This window comes from Hemiscyllium ocellatum, chromosome 16 (genome assembly GCF_020745735.1).
Source record: "Hemiscyllium ocellatum isolate sHemOce1 chromosome 16, sHemOce1.pat.X.cur, whole genome shotgun sequence".
NCBI classification, from domain to species: domain Eukaryota; kingdom Metazoa; phylum Chordata; class Chondrichthyes; order Orectolobiformes; family Hemiscylliidae; genus Hemiscyllium; species Hemiscyllium ocellatum.
In genome coordinates this window covers 26,660,341-26,674,048 of record NC_083416.1, presented here as the reverse complement: position 1 = coordinate 26,674,048, position 13,708 = coordinate 26,660,341, and the positions used below count along the sequence as shown (strand labels likewise).

The 13,708-nt window shown below is 39.8% G+C and overlaps 1 protein-coding gene across 4 annotated transcripts in view; it reads left to right on the top strand.

Annotated features, from left to right (window-relative positions):
- Nucleotides 1–540: 540 nt before the first annotated feature.
- crebrf (creb3 regulatory factor) overlaps nt 541–13,708 on the top strand; it is a 68,202-nt gene continuing 55,034 nt past the window's right edge. For 3 of the 4 annotated variants that reach the window (XR_009645507.1, XM_060836746.1, XM_060836748.1), the window contains exon 1: nt 541–630. The gene's annotated coding sequence lies outside the window, so the exon portion shown is untranslated. Of the gene's footprint in view, nt 631–1,989; nt 2,065–13,708 lie in introns of all 4 variants that reach the window. The other variant, XM_060836747.1, reaches the window with a different exon arrangement.

Genomic DNA, 13,708 nt, shown 5'->3' with positions numbered 1-13,708 from the left:
GACCTATTGCCTTTCCAGTTACCCCCACCCCACATTGATCTCAGCTCTCCCATGCCTGAAAGGCTTATGCCCGAATCGTCGACGGTCGTGCTCCTCGGAAGCTGCCTGACCTGCTGTAATTTTCCATCACCACAATTTTTGGCCCATATTTTCACAGCTGTCAAGAAACATCCCATAGACTAACATTGTTTTTTTTAAATCGAAAGTATTTGACACATTCTCATCTATGTGTGGAAGGAGATGTAATATAAACTGATGAGGGGACAAGTCGTTTCGTGAAAGAACATGCGATACGCTGTGTAATGCATTTTGTTTTTCAAATGCATCAATCATACGAATGTTTCGCACGCTCATGTCGAGCTCCACTCTAGAGCCAGTATTGAACCTGCGGCGGAGGCGGCTGCTGCTGTTTTGGGGGAGGGGAGGACAGTGAGGGGAGCATAGGTTGACTGGCGGGCAAACGGCGCTGTTATTGGCTGCTCTGTGACCCCGCCCCCTGGCCCCGTCAGTACAGTCACGCGCTTTCCAGGAACCCGTCAGAAAGATATCAACAAAACAAACGCGCGTCTTGCTTTACCGTCCCATCACAACCTCCGAAGCTGATCAACCTGACAACACGCCTTTCTAGAGGTAGGTGCGGTGAAACTTTTATCGAAAGTGTTTCTTTGTTGTTGAAGCAAGTACTTGTTCTACCTTCATGGCGATCGGATTGAGAAGTCAACCGAGGGAGAGGGGGAGAGAGAGTAAGCGAGAGAGTGATGGAGGATGAAGACGGAGGAAGCTGATGTCTCCGTTTTGTCATCTGATTGATGTGCCGCGAGCCAATGAGACATAGCCATCAAGACGGGTGCCCCGTCAACCGATGGGGCTGAACCAATGGAAGCAGTCGGTAGGCGGAGCGGCGTCGGCTGTCTGGTAGCTGGGACCCCGCCCACGGCGGGTTTGTTTGTGTTGGTCGCCATGTTAGAAACAGGGCTCGAAAACAAAATGATGTGAAGGAGAACAGGGTTGTCACTGGAGAGCTAGAGAACAGCCTCATTGACAACGACCCTGAGTAGAGCGTGGAGTTAGTGGCAAGGAACACTATCTTGTGGTAGTTTTCGAGGCGTCGGATGGACCAGCGAACCCGCCTACCAACCTTTTATGTAAACACATGGCAGAATTATGTTTGTTTGCAATATGTTGTGTAAAAAGGTTAACAGTGATGAAAATCCTCAACTTCTGTAGTTTAAAAGTATGGCTAAGTAATACGGAACCTTTACCGTGTTCGTTGTTTTGTATCACGGATAAATGTCGAATTTATATTAACACGTGGTGTATGTTTACAAGTTGATAAGGTATAATGTGAAGGTTGCCTGGTGATTGTATGTAGTGGTGCATTTAGCAGTGACTGCTGATGTTATCATTCCGTTCACCGTATTTAATATATGTGAATTGACTCTGAATGCTGCGATTAATCTTAGTTTTTTAAAAACAAAACGTTTTTCAAGGACTGCTGTATGACTAACTATTGGGACCACGCCCCTTTCTCCTGATAAATACCGCGTGTTATTTACTGTCATTTGTTTTCTATAGGAATGTTGAAAGCATACTGTTGTGTGTTGAACATTTGTTCATTTTGAGCAAAATACTTAGCAGCACAAATAAAATATTTTGAAATTAAACTGTAAAAGTGCTGTTTAAAATATTTTACTATAAGCAATAATTTGAAAAATAGTTTGATCAATCTTGCTTGGAAATATTGAATTGGTAAAATCATATGTTTCATCATGCCAGCTTTATATGATCATCAGATTACATTGGATTACTTACAGTGTAGAAACAGGCCCTTCGGCCCAGCAACATGACATATACATATTTCATTAAGACAATACTGCTTTTCATACTTTCTGTGGACATTCTTGATACATTTAACTGTTTTATGTAGGTAACATCAGAACTTAGCCAGTACCATTTTTCACCAATATCTGTCTGACTATTTTTTTGCAGAAAGGTTTGAAGAGTAGGTCTCTGTTCACCAATGCTCCCTGGGATCTTACCATTAAGTGTATATGTCCTGCTAAGGTATGTTTTCTCAACATTCAGCACCTCATATTTATCTAAATTAAACCCCATCTGCCACTTTTCAGCCCATTGGCCCATCTGATCAAGATCCCGTCGTAATCTGAGGTAACCTTCTTCGCTGTCACTACACCTCCAATTTTGGTGTCATCTGCAAACTTACTAACTTATACCTCTTATGCTTGCATCCAAATCATTTACATAAATGATGAAAAGTAGTGGACCCAACACCAATCCTTGTGGCACCCCACTTGTCACAGGCCTCCAGTCTGAAAAACAACCCTCCACCACCATCCTCTGTCTTCTACCTTTGAGCCAGTTCTGTATCCAAATGGCGAGTTCTCCCTCTATTCCATGAGTTCTAACCAGTATCCTATGGGGAACCTTGTCGAATGTCTTACTGAAATCCATATTGATCACATCTACTGCTCTGCCCTCATTAATCATCTTTGAGTTTTTTTGAAAAAGTAACAATCAAGTTTGTGAGACATGATTTCCCACGCATAAAGCCATGTTGATTATCCCTAATCAGTCATTGCCTTTCCAAATACATGTACATCCTGTCCCTCAGGATTCCCTTCAACAACTTGCCCACTGCCAACATCAAGTTCACTGGTCTATAGTTCCCTGACTTGTCCTTTCTACCTTTCTTAAACAGTGGTACCACGTTAGCCAACCTCCAGTCTTCTGGCACCTCATCTGTGACTATCGATGATACAAATATCTCAGTAAGAGGCCCAGCAATCACTTCCCTGGCTTCCCACAGAGTTCTAGGGAACACCTGATCAGGGCCTGGGGATTTATCCACTTTTATGCTTTTCAAGACGTCCAGCACTTCCTCCTCTGTAATATGGATATTTTCCAAGATCTCACCATCTATTTCCCTACATTCTATTATCTTCCATCTCCTTTTCCACAGTGAATACTGAGGCAAAATACTCGTTTAGTATCTGCCCCATCTCGTATGGCTCCACACGAAGGTTACCTTGTTGATCTTGAGCGGCCCAATTCTGTCCCTAGTTACCCATTTGTCCTTTATGTATTTGTAAAAACCCTTTGGATTCTCCTTAATTATATTTGCCTAAGCTATCTCATGTCTCCTTTTTGCCCTCCTCACTTCCCTCTTAAGTATCCTACTATTGCCTTTATACTGTTCTAAGGATTCATTCGATCTATCCTGTCTATCCTTGACATATGCTTCCTTCTTTTTCTTAACCAAACCCTCAATTTCTTCAGTCATCCAGCATTCCCTATACCTACCAGCCTTTCCTTTCAGCCTGACAGGAATATACTTGTTCTGGATTCTCGTTATCTCATTTCTGAAGGTTTCCAATTTTCCAGCCGTCCCTTTACCTGCGAACATCTGCCCCCAATCAGCTTTTGAAAGTTCTTGCCTAATACCGTCAAAATTGGCCTTCCTCCAGTTTAGAACTTCAACTTTTAGATCTGGTCTATCCTTTGCCATCACTGTTTTAAAATTAATGGAATTATGGCCACTGGCCCCAAAGTGCCCTCCCACTGACACCTCAATCACCTGCCCTGCCTTATTTCTCAAGAGTAGGTCAAATTTTGCTGTATGTAGGTACATCGACATACTGAATCAGAAAATTTTCTTGTGCATACTTAACAAGTTCCTCTTCATCTAAATCCTTAACACTATGGCAGTCCCAGTCTTGTTAGGAAAGTTAAAATTCCTTACCTTATTATTTTTACAGGTAACTGAGATCTCCTTACAAATTTGTTTCTCAATTTTCCTCTGACTATTAGGGGATTGATACTACATTCCCAATAAGGTGATCATTTCTCTCTTACTTCTCAGTTCCATCCACATAACGTCCCTGGATGTATTTCCAGGAATATCCTCCCTCAGTGCAGCTGTAATGCTATTTTTTATGAAAAATACCACTCCCCCTCCTCTCTTGCCTCCTTTCTATCCTTCATGCAGTATTTGTATCCCGAAACATTAAGTTGTCAGTCCTGTTCATCCCTGAGCCATGTTTCTGTCATTGCTGTGATATCCCAGTCCCGTGTTCCTAACCATGCCCTGAGTTCATCTGCCTTCCCTGTTAGGCAATATTATACTTCAATGAAGCAAGACCTCGATGTGACAAGTTTCATTCAAGTTAATGCTTATTCTTGACAGTTTCTGTACCAAAGTATTGTTAGAGTCAGAGAATTGAATTTGTTTGTCAAAACACTATCATTTATCAGATTGTAGCATGTTCAAAATACGTTTTCCTGACTTGTGAATGTAGACGTAATCAACTGTATTGTTTATTTTGAAATTTTGAATTTTGCCTGATTAAATCTGTAGATCATACTTGCAAGTATGAATCTCAGTAATCTTTAGCATTCACCAAGTTCATATAGTTTCATAAGTAATTAATTCACAATACTGCTGAAAATCCTAACTTTTTTTAACTTTCTCTTTCAAGAGCACCAATACATAAGATTTTCTCTGCTTTAGCACATATTTGATTGTTAGCTTTTCTTAAGTCATGAATTTACAACATATGATATGACACGAAACTTTTGGAGAGTATAAAATAATATCAAAGGTTCACGTTGGTGATTTAATTAATCAGTCATGGTTGTGTAACAGCATCTCTTGACCCTTTTAAGTAGATAGGGAAGAAAATGTCATTTAATGCTTATGACTTCTAAAACGTAATGTTATCAACTGGGAGTTAAATGAAAAAAGGTGCAAGCTCGTGTTTGATATTGCTGGTGCCAGTTGATGTGATGGGTTTTATTGACACTCGAGTCCAGATTTCATTCTCCTCTCCTTCCAGGGTATGGGCTCATTATGGAAATAAAAACAAAGAACTGTGGAGGCTGGAGATCTGAAACAAAAACAAAGTGCTACAGAAAGTCAGCAGATCTCGCAGCATCTGTGGAGAGACAAACAGTTCAGTAACCTTTCATCAGAACCCTCCATTTCTTCAGCAATTTGTTTAGCTTGCCACATCTTTTAGTTCATTTACAGTAAACACATTTTAACAGAATGTGTTCTTTTAGTCCAGAGACATGGGTAAAGATTTAAAGTGAGCATTAGATCAAGCCTGTTTGGGAGAAAAAAGAGGCTTATTACGTCGCACCTGCCTCTATAATGTTCATGAACAGTGTTTCTGCCATTGTCTCAGAGATTACCACTATCCCTTCATTGCATTATTTCCTGTACAGTATTTCCCCCTTTCCATTTTTTGTGGTAGAATAGGGATGTAGGGAAACTGCAGCTGATTGTCAGAAAAGTCCAGTTGGTTAAATTATGTCCTTCAAGGAAGGAAGTCTGCTATCCTTACCATGTACGGCCTCCATGCATAGCAATGTGGTTGTCTCTCAACTGCCTTCTAGACATTTAGGGCAATAAGTGCTGACCAGGCCAGTGATGTCCACATTTCATAAATGAATTTTTGAAAAGTGCACTGATTGGCCTCACTTTGCTTTTACTCCCCCCCGCCTTATCTGTGCTATAATGTATAGCATCATAATAGTATAGTGGACAGAAACATCTATCTTTACATTTGTGTTTGAATTTTATTTTTTTAAAATTCCTTTTTATTGTGTTGAGAAGACAAATCATTGTTTTCAGTTCCTGTTCCAAATTTTGTTCCTGAGCTGCTAACTCCATAAGCCCTTCAGGAATATGGGGAGGAAGGGAGTTGAGAGATAAATAAAGGGGGGGGGTAAGATGAATCTGGGGGCTGTGATGGTGATAGGTCAGAGCGGACAGTGGAGCAGATACGTGGAAAGGAAGATGGGCAGGTTCAAGAGGGTGATGTCAAGTTGGAGGGTTGGAGCCTGAATAAGAATGGGGGAGGGGAAATGAGGAAACTGATGAAATCAACATTGATGTGGTGGGATGATCCCACAGAAGAAGGTGAGGTGTTCTTCCTCTAGGTGTTGGTAGCTTGGCTCTGGCAGTGGAGAAGGCCCTAGAGACCATTCTCTCCGTGACTCCCTCATTAGGTCCACGCCCCCCCACTAACTCACCCTCCACTACCAGCAACTTTCCTTGCCAGCAAAAGAGGTGTAAAACTTACACCCTCACCCCAAAGGATCCTTCCATGTTGGGCAGAGATTTTTCTGCATGTGCAAACATCTCCTCTGCTGTGTCCGTTGCTCTTGATGTGGTCTTCTCTACATTAGGAAGACAGGGCGTCAACTTTTGGAATGGTTGAGAGAACATCTCTGGGACACACGCACTCAACAACCCCACCACCTGTGGCTGACCACTTCAACTCCCCCTCCCACTCAACTAAGGAAATGCAATTCCTGGGCCGCCTCCACCACCAAATCCAAGCTACCTGATGCCTGGAGGATGAACGCCTCATTTTCCGCCTTGGGATCCTCCAGCCATACAACATCAACATCGACTTCACCAGTTTCCTTATCTCCTCCTTCCCCACCTTATCCCAGATCCAACCCTCCAACTGGGCAGCGCCCTCTTGAACTTTCCTACTGGTCTATCTTCCTTTTCTGCTCCATCCTCTGCTCTGACCATCACCTTCCAAGCTACCTCCCTCCTTCAGCTCCACCCCCCTGCCCTCTCCCCTCCCCTCACCTCCCCAAACAGTCATGATGAAGGGCTTATGCCCAAAACATGGACTCTGCTGTTTCTCAGCTGCTGCCTGACCTGCTGTGCTTTTCCAGCGCCACACTTATTGACTCTGACCTCCAGCATCTACAGTCCTCACACTCTCCCATTCTAACACACAGCTGCCTGTCCATCCACATTTTACCTCTAGGATTGGGTTTATTCAAAATTCCTGTGTATATATCTCAATGTATAGCAAGCACTGTTACCCCTCACCTTTGTACTTGCTGACCTACATTGGGTCCTTGTCAAACAGTGCTTCAGCTTCAGTATTCTCAGACTGTTTTTCAAATTGGCCTTGCCATTCCATGTCTCTCTAAGTTCTTCCAGTACATAATCCTCCGAGACATTTTTGCTCTATTTCTAGCTTATTGTGCACTCTATAATTAGTGGAAATTCTTCAGTTGTCTGGGCCTCATGCTCTGGAACTCCTTGCTTACACATCTCTGCTTCTTCACCTTGCCTTCTTCCTTATTAAAGCCTACTTCTTTGACCAAGTTACTGGTCAACTGACTCAGTGTTTCCTCATGTGGCTTTATGTCATGCTGTGTTGTATAAGGCTCCAGTGAAGTGCCTTTGGTTCTTTCATTACATTAAAGGTGCGTGATAAATATATTATTACATGCTGTTGCGTTATGTACAATTTAATTGTAATGAGTCAAAATACAAAAGGAAAGTAAATGAGAGTGCAGAACTATGAAAAATGCCAAACTAAGCGACAGAATATCAAGTCAGTAGGGATCGTATATTTGTGACTACCATGTATCTGTCATGTTGAGGAAAAGTAATTCTGCTTTGAATTGCAATAACAGATTTTGTGTAAAACAATAAATAATATGTGAAGTGCTGTGTACAGTTTTGGTCACCCTAGTTAAGGAGGGGTATGAATTTCTAGGAGCAAGTTCAAGGAAGGTTTAATTTTTTGATAAATAAGTGGCTTGACCTATGCAGAATGATTGGTCAGGCTAGGCTTATATTTACTGGAGTTTAGAAGAGAAAGAGATGATTTGTTTGAAGCATAAGGCTTTTGTTAACAGGATTAATGAGAAAAGGATGTTTCTTTTTATGAACAAATCCAGAAATGGGTAGCAGTTTAAACGCAGGTGGTTGGACCTTTAAATCAGAGATAAGACGATTTTTTTTCTCTCTCTCTCTCTCTCTGAGGGCTGTGAATCTTTGGAATTCTTTCTGGAAAGAAAGAAACGTGGATAATCCTTGGTAAGCTAGGGAGTGAAAGATTATCAGGGTTCAGTGAGTGTGGGATTTGAAGTTGCAACCAGATCAACCTTGATCATATTATATAGTGGGGGAGGCTTGCAGGGCAAAAATTGATCTTTTTGTTTCTCTTCATTCATCTGTAGCTGGTTAGGATTAACATTAACATGAAGATTAGCTATAGGTTGGTAACTTGTGCTTTAAACAGTCAAAAACAAAACTTTAAAATATATAATTCTGGTAACAAGCTTTGATTCAAGATTTCAATATTTTAAGCATGCAGCGCAAACTATTCTCAAATAAAACTGCACCAAAGTAGGGATAAGAGCATGGTGGTATCAGTCAGGAATCCAGAAAATTTCACTATTTAAATGATAAACTCATTTTAATACTGCTTCCTGAGGTTTAAGTTTTCAAACTTATTTATATATCTCTGTTAATGACATATTATCTTGTCAGAAACTCAATAAAATGTTGCTGCTGCAAACTATACATTATTTGCTCAGTCTATATTAAAAATCTGTCCTTTTTCAATGTTGGAAACTCCATTGGCTTGCATTGTGAAGAACAATGGCTCAGGTTCTAAGTATCATTTGCAGAAGAAGAGATTTGAGCATAACCATAAAAGTAAAAGAAAGAATTGACATTTGCTATTCAAAATGGTTTATGCCCTACCATACCTAAATTTCTGTTGTGGCATCCCATGTACTTTTTAAAAAGCCTTCAGCTTTTCTCCCTCCCTAATTCAACTAATGCATTGTATTGTAAATCTAAACAGTTCTTTTTAGAGAGAGAGAATTGTACAGCACAGAAACAGGCCATTTTGACCCACTGTGTCTCGCCTGACCAACAAACACCAAACTATACTAAGCCCGTTTAAAATCTGCATTTGGTTCATTGCCTACTATGCTTTGACATTTTAAGTACTCATCCTGATGCTGCATAAATGTTGTGAGAGTACTTGCTTCCACCACCCTCACAGGTAGCACGTTCATCAAAGAACCAAATTCTGAGTGGAAAAAAAATCCTCAGATCTGCTCCAAACCGCTTACCTCAAATTTAGGCCTTCGACCTTAGACATGGCTGCAATGAGGAATAATAGAAGATTTTTAAAACTATACTGAGTGCTAGAACAGAAAATTATTCTTTTGATTTTTATGTTGCTGCTCAAATCTTTTCTGATGCAAACTATCCTTGGAACCTGAACTGCTGTTCTCCACAGTTGTTCAAATATTTCCCATTAATGGAGTTGTTTGTTTTTGCTCGAAGTTTAACTCAGTTTCCTGCAGCATTTTAAATATGTGTTTCAATAGATTGATTCTAGATATTAAAGACAAGGGATATGGGGAAGAGTGTGAGAAAATAGTGTTGAGTAAAAGCTCATAGCAGGCAAGAAATGCTATCTCTGAAAATCAAATTAGACCTGAGAGTGCATCTACTCTAATATTACTAATTAAGAGAGCTTTTAGTTTTCAGAGCACAGAGACAAGAGAAAGTTGAATAATGTGCTCCCAAAAAGGGAGTAATGAAATTCAATAGTTCTTTGGTAAAAGACTGACAAAGTGATAAAAATTAGAATCCCCAAATTATTTCAAACTGGGGTGAAATATTAAGTCAAATATTGCAGAACGAAAACTGAAAGTCCTTAGCAGTGCAGACCACACTGCAGAGGGAAAGCCTTGACACTTAAGAATTGAACTAAACTTGCTCTACAACATTTCTCTCCACAGATGCTGCCTATATTTCCACTACATTTTGTCTTTTTCTCATATTTCCATCAACTGCAGTACTTTGATTTAAAATAATGTAGATGCTTGAAGTCTGAAATCATAACAGAAAATCAGGATACAGCCTTTTGTTATACCCCTTGTCATACAGAATCACACAAAATGTTTGACAAATAAAATGCAGTATCCATGAACTCCAGAAGAACCAATGTTTCAACAAGTAGAGTGCTTTTGGAAGCCTTCACTTTAAGCCCTTCAAGCTCACGTGTAATAGAATATATTAATGCAGAATATACTAATGAAACCAGCTGTACTAATGAAATCAGTCAAGAAAATTAGTATTTGAAATGACTAATTTTGTTCCCTTTAGGTGATGTTAGGATGGAAATTCAAGTATGTATTTTGGTTTGATTCTGAGTGTTTTATGTGCCTTTAAAATATTCTTTGTTTTCAGTACGGCAATTAATTCTGGTGTATTTAAACTAGCATCTGGTCGGCTCTGACTTCCAACCAGTTCCACTGATCAATCAAGCTTTGCTTTACTCTGTCTGTTCTTTAGATGTTACATATTTCTGTGGCAATCTAGAATGGGAGTAACTCCCCCTCAATAGGATTGTTGATTTAAAGTTATTCCAGACTTATTTTGCTTGCTATGTAAACCAATATATTTAAAAGTCCCATAAGCCTGATTCTCAAGATAAAAATCTATTTTTCTATTAATAACACTTCTCAAATTCCACATTACAACCCCATAAACAAGTCTTTATTATTATAATTTCAGCGAATGGTAATACTAGTCAAGTCAGATCCCAGAATGAAACCTGACTTGATGGATAAGTCTTATGATATTCAATTTTTTAGTCAGTCACTGAACATGAGGTGGACAATGTACTTTTAGCAGAGGAACATCTATTTCATTTTTAGTAATAAATGTAACTATATAAATAAGACAATTTGCAAGATTCTAACTGCCAAAAGAAAATATTAACCCTTTTGCCATCAATATCACAATCAACTCAATGAAGCATCACTTCTTCTTAATTCTTTAATTTATGACTCAACTAATGGCCAGCATTTCACATTTTTCTGCATATTCATCATCATAAACTTGGTTTACTAACTCCCTGAGATGCACCGATACCAGCAAATATTTCTTACTCAACTTTAAGAAAAGGTTTGCCTACTTGAACTGTTGGTCAGAAATCTCTTTCCATCTCTGATAATAGGCCGGAGACTCGTCAAAAACTGAACTCCCGTTCTGCTGGTGTGACTCTCCTCAACTGAAATTTGATTGTGGTTCTAGCTTTCATCTCTTGCAACAGCCAGATCTGCAGAAGCTGTTTTTGTCTTCTGCTTGTCTTTAAATTTTCAAGAATATAGCCATATACACCTTAGTACAATCTAGCAATTCTATTGAAACAGCAACCCTAAATTGAATTTTGGCAATCTTTTAAACAAATCCATGATATCAATGTTCTGAAGAAGAGTCACTGGACCCAAAAGGTTAACTTTATTTTCTCTCCACAGAGTTTTTACAGCAATGTCTGCTTTTGTGTCTGAAAGTCCATGATATATTAACTTTGCCAGTGAGCTTCCATCCACCTTGCCCTCCATCATTTGCTAATCCATTTGGCTCTATCAGTGAGTCAACTCTTGTCTTTTGCTGATTGTGTGGATCTCGAGGATGATTATTCACTTATTAACAATTCCCTTGCCATTTATAAACTTAATATAGGTGAAATCATAGATAATTATGACTTTTAAAGCAGCTGGGTTGAGGGGTGACAAGAGCTTTTCCCTTGATGAACCTCCTGGCTGTCTACTACTACTACCACTTGCTCTGTTAAGAATGTCATGGTTTAAATGTAGCATTTATCACATGATCACACTTTGGCCTGACCCTTTACTCACCTGTAATTTTGTCTTTCTTTCAGCATCTTGTCTTGTTCCATCCATTCATTATTCTGCACTACCCTCCCAGATACAGTTTTAAAAATAATTATCACCTTTCTTGTAGAGGCTAACTGAGGAAAACATTGAAGAACTTATTATGCTCTGTGATTTCTACCTCCATCTCTACTAATCTGTTAAAGCTGCAAACTATTGTGGAAGCATCCTGAAATGCAAAAAAAAATTCTTGGGTGTCACGGTGACTCAGTGGTTAGCACGCCTCACAATGCCAGGGACCCATTTCGATTCCGGCATTGGGTGACTGTAGAGTTTGCATGTTCTCCCTGTTTCTGTGGGGGTTTCTGCTCTGGTTTCATTCCACATTCTAAAGAAATGCAGGTTAGGTGGATTGTCCATGCTAAATTGCCCCATAGTGTCCAAGGATATGCAGGCTAGATAGATTAGCCATAGTAAATGCAAGGTTATGGGGATAGGGTGGGAGGCTGAGTCTGGGTGGGAACTTATCGGAGGATCAGTGCAGACATGATGGGCTGAATGGCCTCTTTCTGCCCCTTAGTGATTGTATGATAACCCCAACATCTTTCCTCTACTGTAATTTAATTTGCCGTTTCACTTATTATTGTCTGCAAATTTGGCTGAAGTACGTTTGCTTCCGCCCTTCAAGTTATTCATATAGATTATAAACTATTGTGGTCCCAGCACAACAGTATACTGCCTCCAACACCATGGGCTCTTTTATTGTCTTGCTCCTACACCATTTCTTGAGCAACATGTTCAGTTGATCAAACCAGCTATTCCAATGCTCAGTGCTCACTAGCATATTTTCCAGTTGTAATTGCTTCAGCATTGGTTAGCATGTTTTCCCTGCCTATGTCCCAAATCTATTTTCATGTATACATCACTCCATCTTTCCATTTCATTACCTCCTTTCACACAGCTCTTCAAACCTTTATTCAATCAAGCTTTTCGCCTTCTTACCTAATATTTTCTTGTGTGGCTCTGTGTGATAGTTTTTTAAGTCATGTTGTGAGGAAATAGTGAGACATTTTGTTACTTCAAAGGCAATTTTATACATTTCTTATTTTCGAAAGTCTGCCAAGACTTGTGGGTATTTAGCAGATCACATTTTCTTATAAATTTATCCCAACACTCCAGTATCCTCCTGACTTGCATTGGAGGCAGAGGTGATTTGCGATGATAGGGCAGGGGTTGGTAGTGAATGCTGGCTTAGCCAGTGAAAATCATGTTCCATGAAACAATATACAACACTAAATTGGCCCCTGGGATGAAAGGGTTTGACGTGTATTCTTCAGAGTTCCAAAAAATGAGAGTTGATCTCATCCAAACATACAAGATTCTAAATTGGCTTGAAAGGGTAGATTAGACTAAATGTTTCTTCTGGTCAGGGAATGTAAACCATGAGAGACTGTCAGAATAAGGGGCTGATATTTTAGGATTGAGATGAAAAATTAATTTACAGAAAGCATTGTAAATCTTAGGGATTCTCTACGTCTGCTGGTTATTGATGGTCCATTGATCTGTCTGTTCCAGCCTTAAATATATTTAACAAAGTCTTGGAATTGAGGGATAAGGGCAGCTGGTGGGAAAGTGAAGTTAAAACCCATCAAATGGCAAATAAGGCTTATTAAGCTATATGGTCAATTACCCCTTCTAATTCTTGTGTTCAACTCTCAAAATACTTATATTCGGAAGTGACACTGCAAAGGCCATGCCTTGTTTTTGCTTTGATCATGATGTAACCCATGTCCACACATCTGTATCAGTTTTTAACTGCTCCAGGGGTTCAGAATCGAACATTAGAGGATGTTCATAACCCTGACAACTTACAGTTGTGTTATACATTTTTGTTAGTAAGAATGTTACTTTCTCTGGAAATGTTTTTCTTAGTTTCCAACCTTGACCTTTTGGTAGCTGTTGTCATCTGCTTTGTTCCATTTCAGGAAGCTACATGAAGATTTAGATATCTTCATGTACAAGATTTTTGTACTAGTTGATGGAATAAGGGTGGTGCTGCTGGGCAAACTTTTATTGCCCTAGTTGCCAAGAGGAGAGTGGTTAAAAGTGAGCTACATTGGTGTGGGTCCAGAATCAGATCCTGGGCCGCCTCCACCACCAAATTCTAGCCACCCGATGCCTGGAGGAAGAACACGTCATCTTCTACCTTGGGACCCTCCAA